This window comes from Oncorhynchus nerka, linkage group LG14 (assembly GCF_034236695.1).
Source record: "Oncorhynchus nerka isolate Pitt River linkage group LG14, Oner_Uvic_2.0, whole genome shotgun sequence".
Classification (NCBI taxonomy): Eukaryota; Metazoa; Chordata; class Actinopteri; order Salmoniformes; family Salmonidae; genus Oncorhynchus; species Oncorhynchus nerka.
Genome location: NC_088409.1, coordinates 4,634,015 through 4,642,628, shown reverse-complemented (window position 1 = coordinate 4,642,628; position 8,614 = coordinate 4,634,015).

The following is an 8,614-nucleotide window of genomic DNA, read 5'->3' as shown; positions in this document are numbered from 1 at the left end:
GTAGGGAAGCAGGCATAATGTATCCTCTATTGACAGACTGTAAAGGGAAGAGGGAAGCAGGCATAATGTAGTATATTGACAGACTGTAAAGGGAAGAGGTAGGGAAGCAGGCATAATGTATCCTCTATTGAAGACTGTAGGGAAGCAGGCATAATGTAGAGGAGAAGAGGTAGGGAAGCAGGCATAATGTAGAGGAGTAGAGTATAGGGAAGCAGGTATAGTATAATGCAGAGGAGAAGAGGTAGGGAAGCAGGACTAATGTATAGGGAAGAGGTAGGAAGCAGGACTAATGTATAAGATAGGGAAGAGGTAGCAGGCATAATGTGACAGACTAGGGAAGCAGGTATAATGTAGAGGGTAGAGGTAGGGAAGCAGGCATAATGTAGAGGAGAAGAGGTAGGGAAGCAGGCATAATGTAGAGGAGAAGAGGTAGGGAAGCAGGTATCATGTAGAGGTAGGGAAGCAGGTATAATGTAGAGGAGTAGAGGTAGGGAAGCAGGTATAATGTAGAGGTAGGGAAGCAGGTATAATATAGAGGAGTAGAGGTAGGGAAGCAGGTATAATGTAGAGGAGTAGAGGTAGGGAAGCAGGTATAGTATAATGCAGAGGAGTAGAGGTAGGGAAGCAGGACTAATGTATAGGGGAAGAGGTAGGGAAGCAGGCATAATGTAGAGGAGAAGAGGTAGGGAAGCAGGCATAATGTAGAGGAGTAGAGGTAGGGACGCAGGTATAATGTAGAGGAGTAGAGGTAGGGAAGCAGGCATAATGTAGAGGAGAAGAGGTAGGGAAGCAAGAATAATGTAGAGGAGTAGAGGTAGGGAAGCAGGCATAATGTATCCTCTATTGACAGACTGTAAAGGGGAAGAGGTAGGGAAGCAGGCATTATGTAGAGGGGAAGAGGTAGGGAACCAGGCATAATGTAGAGGAGTAGAGGTAGGGAAGCAGGCATAATGTAGAGGAGAAGAGGTAGGGAAGCAGGCATAATATAGAGGAGTAGAGGTAGGGAAGCAGGTATAATGTAGAGGAGTAGAGGAAGGGAAGCAGGTATAATGTAGAGGAGTAGAGTTAGGGAAGCAGGCATAATGTAGAGGAGTAGAGGAAGGGAAGCAGTTATAATGTAGAGGAGTAGAGGTAGGGAAGCAGGTATCATGTAGAGGTAGGGAAGCAGGTATAATGTAGAGGAGTAGAGGTAGGGAAGCAGGTATCATGTAGAGGTAGGGAAGCAGGTATAATGTAGAGGAGTAGAGGTAGGGAAGCAGGCATAATGTAGAGGAGTAGAGGTAGGGAAGCAGGCATAATGTAGAGGAGAAGAGGTAGGGAAGCAGGCATAATGTAGAGGAGTAGAGGTAGGGAAGCAGGCATAATGTATCCTCTATTGACAGACTGTAAAGGGGAAGAGGTAGGGAAGCAGGCATAATGTATCCTCTATTGACAGACTGTAAAGGGGAAGAGGTAGGGAAGCAGGCATAATGTATCCTCTATTGACAGACTGTAAAGGGGAAGAGGTAGGGAAGCAGGCATAATGTATCCTCTATTGACAGACTGTAAAGGGGAAGAGGTAGGGAAGCAGGCATAATGTATCCTCTATTGACAGACTGTAAAGGGGAAGAGGTAGGGAAGCAGGCATAATGTATCCTCTATTGACAGACTGTAAAGGGGAAGAGGTAGGGAAGCAGGAATAATGTATAGGGGAAGAGGTAGGGAAGCAGGCATAATGTATCCTCTATTGACAGACTGTAAAGGGGAAGAGGTAGGGAAGCAGGCATAATGTAGAGGAGAAGAGGTAGGGAAGCAGGAATAATGTATCCTCTATTGACAGACTGTAAAGGGGAAGAGGTAGGGAAGCAGGCATAATGTATCCTCTATTGACAGACTGTAAAGGGGAAGAGGTAGGGAAGCAGGCATAATGTATCCTCTATTGACAGACTGTAAAGGGGGAGAGGTAGGGAAGCAGGCATAATGTAGAGAAGTAGAGGTAGGGACGCAGGCATAATGTAGAGGAGTAGAGGTAGGGACGCAGGCATAATGTAGAGGGGAAGAGGTAGGGAAGCAGGCATAATGTAGAGGAGAAGAGGTAGGGAAGCAGGTATAATGTAGAGGAGAAGAGGTAGGGAAGCAGGTATAATGTAGAGGAGTAGAGGTAGGGAAGCAGGCATAATGTAGAGGAGTAGAGGTAGGGAAGCAGGCATAATGTAGAGGAGAAGAGGTCCCGCAGGCATAATGTAGAGGGAAGAGGTAGGGAAGCAGGCATAATGTAGAGGAGAAGAGGTAGGGAAGCAGGTATAATGTAGAGGAGAAGAGGTAGGGAAGCAGGTATAATGTAGACTCCCTCCTCTAGAGGTAGGGAAGCAAGCATAATGTAGAGGAGAAGAGGTAGGGAAGCAGGCATAATGTAGAGGAGAAGAGGTAGGGAAGCAGGTATAATGTCCTCCCTCCTAGAGGTAGGGAAGCAGGCATAATGTAGAGGAGAAGAGGTAGGGAAGCAGGTATAATGTAGAGGAGAAGAGGTAGGGAAGCAGGTATAATGTAGAGGAGTAGAGGTAGGGAAGCAGGCATAATGTAGAGGAGAAGAGGTAGGGAAGCAGGCATAATGTAGAGGGGAAGAGGTAGGGAAGCAGGCATAATGTAGAGGGGAAGAGGTAGGGAAGCAGGCATAATGTAGAGGAGAAGAGGTAGGGAAGCAGTCATAATGTAGAGGAGAAGAGGTAGGGAAGCAGGCATAATGTATCCTCTATTGACAGACTGTAAAGGGGGAGAGGTAGGGAAGCAGGAATAATGTAGAGGAGAAGAGGTAGGGAAGCAGGCATAATGTAGAGGGGAAGAGGTAGGGAAGCAGGCATAATGTATCCTCTATTGACAGACTGTAAAGGGGGAGAGGTAGGGAAGCAGGAATAATGTAGAGGAGAAGAGGTAGGGAAGCAGGCATAATGTAGAGGGGAAGAGGTAGGGAAGCAGGTATAATGTAGAGGAGAAGAGGTAGGGAAGCAGGCATAATGTAGAGGAGAAGAGGTAGGGAAAGGCATAATGTATAGGGTAGGGCTTAGGGAAGCAGGCATAATGTAGAGGTAGAGTTAGGGAACCAGGCATAATGTAGCGGAGAAGAGGTAGGGAAGCAGGTATAATGTAGAGGAGAAGAGGTAGGGAAGCAGGCATAATGTAGAGGAGAAGAGGTGGGAAGCAGGCATAATGTATATTCTGTATAAGCAGGCATAATGTAGGGTAGAGTTAGGGAAGCAGGCATAATGTAAGGAGAAGAGGTAGGGAAGCTCCTTTATAATGTGAGGAGATTCAGGTATAACAGGTATAATGTAGAGGAGAAGAGGTAGGGAAGCAGGTATAATGTAGAGGATAGAGGTAGGGAAGCAAGCATAATGTAGAGGTTTATAAGGAAGCAGGCATAATGTAGAGGAGAAGAGGACTCATATCCCTGTAGATCACGGAGGGAGCAGATAATTATAATGTGGTACGAGGAAGAGAGGTAGGGAAGCAGTTATAATGTAAGGAGAAGAGGTAGGGGCAGGTTATAATGTAGAGGAGAAGCTCTAGGGAAGCAGGTATAATGTAGAGGAAGAGGTATTCCCCATAATCCAGGGGAAGAGGTAGGGTCTGGATTATTGTAGAGGAGAAGAGGTAGGGAAGCTGTATAATGTAGAGGAGAAGAGGTAGGGAAGCAGGCATAAGGTAGAGGAGAAGAGGTAGGAAGCAGGCATAATGGAGAAGAGGTAGGGAAGCAGGCATAATGTAGAGGGAAGAGGTAGGGAAGCAGGCATCCTTGTAGAGGAGAAGACCTAGGGAAGCAGTCATAATGTAAATGGAGAAGAGGTAGGGAAGCAGGCATAATGTATCCTCTATTGACAGACTGTAAAAGGGGAGAGTCTGTAGGGAAGCAGGAATAATGTAGAGGAGAAGAGGTAGGGAAGCAGGCATAATGTAGAGGGGAAGAGGTAGGGAAGCAGGCATAATGTATCCTCTATTGACAGACTGTAAAGGGGGAGAGGTAGGGAACCAGGAATATATGTAGAGGAGAAGAGGTAGGGAATGAGAGGCATAATGTAGAGGGGAAGAGGTATTTGTAATTATAATGTAGAGGAGAACTGTAGGGAAGCAGGCATAATGTAGAGGAGAAGAGGTAGGGAAAGGCATAATGTTTATAACTAGAGGTAGGGAACAGGTATAATTCCCTAGAGTTAGGGAATCCAGGCATAAAATGGAAGAGGTAGGAAAGAAATAATGTTAAGGATTAAGATTTTAAATTTGCAGGCATAATGTAGGTCAAAATATTCAAATGCTTGTCTGTTATCTGTAGAGGTAGGGAAGCAGGATTGAAGGAACTTGTGAGTTAGGGAATCAGGCATAATGTCATGAGAAGAGGCCTAGGAACAGGCATAATGTAGGGGAAGGCTCTGTCAGGGAAGCAGACATTGTCCTGGAGAAGAGGTAGGGAAGCAGATGCAGAATGTAAGTGCATTTGTAGAGTAGGGAATTATGAATAAATAATGTAGAGGGTACATCTTCTGGATAATCACAAAGGCATACTGTACAGTGGAGAATATGGGGATGAATATGGGTATAATGTAGAGGAGAAGAGCTGTCCTGAAGCTATTGTAATGAAGAGGAGAAGAGGTAGGGACTTTGTTTCAGGCATAATGTATCCTCTATTGACAGACTGTACTGGAGATGTAGGGAATGTTTTAGGCATAATGTATCCTGTATTGACAGACTGTAAAGGGGAAGAGGTAGGGAAGCAGGCATAATGTATCCTCTATTGACAGACTGTCCTGTAGGGAACTGTAATGTAGAGGAATGTAGGGAAGCAGTCTAATCCTCCTCTATTGACAGCCTGTAAAGGGGAAGAGGTAGGGAAATGTTTTAGAGGGGAAGAGGTAGGGTCCTGAATAATGTAGAGGAGAAGAGGTAGGGAAGCAGGCATAATGTAGAGGAGAAGAGGTAGGGAAGCAGGCATAATGTAGAGGGGAAGAGGTAGGGACGCAGGCATAATGTATCCTCTATTGACAGACTGTAAAGGGGTAGATAGGAATGTTTTAGGTCTGTTTATCCTGTCTTGTACTGTCATTCCCTGTAAAGGGGAATGTGTTTAATTATATTCTGTCCGGGTACTGACTCATTCCCTGTAAAGGGGGAGATGTTTTATATTCTGTTTATAACCTGTCTTGTACTGACTCATTCCCTGTAAAGATAGGAATGTTTTAGGTATATCCTGTTTATAACTACTGTACTGACTCATTCCCTGTAAAGGGGAGATCCTGGTTGGATAATTATATTCTGTTTATAACTACTCGGGGTACTGACTCATTCCCTGTAAAGGGGGAGATGGCCGGTTGGATAATTATATTCTGTTTATAACTACTCGGGGTACTGACTCATTCCCTGTAAAGGGGGAGATGGCCGGTTGGATAATTATATTCTGTTTATAACTACTCGGGGTACTGACTCATTCCCTGTAAAGGGGGAGATGGCCGGTTGGATAATTATATTCTGTTTATAACTACTGGGGTACTGACTCATTCCCTGGCTGCTTTTATCCAGAAATGACCAAATGGAGAGCTACAAAAAGAAACTACATGTTAATAGATTAACATTTTAAATTTGTAATACTTTCAGGTCAAAATATTCAAATGCTTGGTTGTTCTCTGTCTCTGTGATTGAAGGAACTTGTGATTGGGTTTCCACATCATGCCTCCATCTCATCCCCAGGCCTATCCACTGTCATATTAACATGGCTCTGTCATTAAAGCAGACATTCTCCTGGTTTAGCGCTAAAATAAGATGCAGAATGAGACAATAAAGTGCATTTGTGTTCAGTAGGTGCATTATGAATAAATAATTGTAAGTGCCTGGGCTACATCTTCTGGATAATCACAAACTCACCCACTCACAGTGTATCTCTGCATTATGGGGATGAATATGGAATCAGGACTTTATAATGCAGCTGATGGAAGGAGAAACATGCTGTCTGTCTGCAGCTCTATTTCTAGACAAAGGAAAGAGAGGGAGACAGAGACTTTGTGTTCAGTCAGAGAGGCAAGGTTTAAAGTTGGACTGTACTGTAGATAGGAATGTTTTAGTTCTGCCCTGTCCTGCCCTGTACTGTAGATAGGAATGTTTTAGGTCTGTCCTGTCCTGTCTTGTACTGTAATGTAGATAGGAATGTTTTAGGTCTGTCCTGTCCTGTCTTGTACTGTAGATAGGAATGTTTTAGGTCTATCCTGTCCTGTCCTGTACTGTAGATAGGAATGTTTTAGGTCTGTCCTGTCCTGTCTTGTACTGTAGATAGGAATGTTTTAGGTCTGTCCTGTCCTGTCTTGTACTGTAGATAGGAATGTTTTAGGTCTGTCCTGTCCTGTCTTGTACTGTAATGTAGATAGGAATGTTTTAGGTCTGTCCTGTCCTGTCTTGTACTGTAATGTAGATAGGAATGTTTTAGGTCTGTCCTGTCCTGTCTTGTACTGTAGATAGGAATGTTTTAGGTCTATCCTGTCCTGTCTTGTACTGTAATGTAGATAGGAATGTTTTAGGTCTATCCTGTCCTGTCTTGTACTGTAATGTAGATAGGAATGTTTTAGGTCTATCCTGTCTTGTACTGTACTGTAGATAGGAATGTTTTAGGTCTATCCTGTCCTGTCTTGTACTGTACTGTAGATAGGAATGTTTTAGGTCTGTCCTGTCCTGTCTTGTACTGTAGATAGGAATGTTTTAGGTCTGTCCTGTACTGTAATGTAGATAGGAATGTTTTAGGTCTATCCTGTCTTGTACTGTACTGTAGATAGGATTGTTTTAGGTCTATCCAGTCTTGTACTGTAGATAGGATTGTTTTAGGTCTATCCTGTCCTGTCTTGTACTGTAATGTAGATAGGAATGTTTTAGGTCTATCCTGTCTTGTACTGTACTGTAGATAGGAATGTTTTAGGTCTATCCTGTCTTGTACTGTAGATAGGAATGTTTTAGGTTTATCCTGTCCTGTACTGTACTGTACTGTAGATAGGAATGTTTTAGGTCTGTCCTGTCTTGTACTGTACTGTAGATAGGAATGTTTTAGGTCTGTCCTGTCTTGTACTGTACTGTAGATAGGAATGTTTTAGGTCTATCCTGTCTTGTACTGTACTGTAGATAGGAATGTTTTAGGTCTGTCCTGTCTTGTACTGTACTGTAGATAGGAATGTTTTAGGTCTGTCCTGTCCTGTCTTGTACTGTACTGTAGATAGGAATGTTTTAGGTCTATCCTGTCCTGTCTTGTACTCTAATGTAGATAGGAATGTTTTAGGTCTATCCTGTCCTGTCTTGTACTGTAATGTAGATAGGAATGTTTTAGGTCTATCCTGTCCTGTCCTGTCTTGTACTGTAATGTAGATAGGAATGTTTTAGGTCTATCCTGTCCTGTCTTGTACTGTACTGTAATGTAGATAGGAATGTTTTAGGTCTATCCTGTCCTGTCTTGTACTGTACTGTAGATAGGATTGTTTTAGGTCTATCCTGTCTTGTACTGTAATGTAGATAGGAATGTTTTAGGTCTATCCTGTCCTGTCTTGTACTGTACTGTAGATAGGAATGTTTTAGGTCTATCCTGTACTGTCTTGTACTGTAGATAGGAATGTTTTAGGTCTATCCTGTCTTGTAATGTAGATAGGAATGTTTTAGGTCTATCCTGTCTTGTACTGTAGATAGGATTGTTTTAGGTCTATCCTGTCCTGTCTTGTACTGTAGATAGGAATGTTTTAGGTCTATCCTGTCTTGTACTGTAATGTAGATAGGAATGTTTTAGGTCTATCCTGTCTTGTACTGTAGATAGGAATGTTTTAGGTCTATCCTGTCCTGTCTTGTACTGTAGATAGGAATGTTTTAGGTCTATCCTGTCCTGTCTTGTACTGTACTGTAGATAGGAATGTTTTAGGTCTGTCCTGTCCTGTCTTGTACTGTACTGTAGATAGGAATGTTTTAGGTCTATCCTGTCTTGTACTGTAGATAGGAATGTTTTAGGTCTGTCCTGTCTTGTACTGTACTGTAGATAGGAATGTTTTAGGTCTATCCTGTCCTGTACTGTACTGTAGATAGGAATGTTTTAGGTCTATCCTGTCTTGTACTGTACTGTAGATAGGAATGTTTTAGGTCTGTCCTGTCTTGTACTGTACTGTAGATAGGAATGTTTTAGGTCTGTCCTGTCTTGTACTGTACTGTAGATAGGAATGTTTTAGGTCTATCCTGTCTTGTACTGTACTGTAGATAGGAATGTTTTAGGTCTGTCCTGTCTTGTACTGTACTGTAGATAGGAATGTTTTAGGTCTATCCTGTCCTGTCTTGTACTGTAGATAGGAATGTTTTAGGTCTATCCTGTCTTGTAATGTAGATAGGAATGTTTTAGGTCTATCCTGTCTTGTACTGTAGATAGGATTGTTTTAGGTCTATCCTGTCCTGTCTTGTACTGTAGATAGGAATGTTTTAGGTCTATCCTGTCCTGTCTTGTACTGTAATGTAGATAGGAATGTTTTAGGTCTATCCTGTCTTGTACTGTACTGTAGATAGGAATGTTTTAGGTCTATCCTGTCCTGTCTTGTACTGTAGATAGGAATGTTTTAGGTCTATCCTGTCCTGTCTTGTA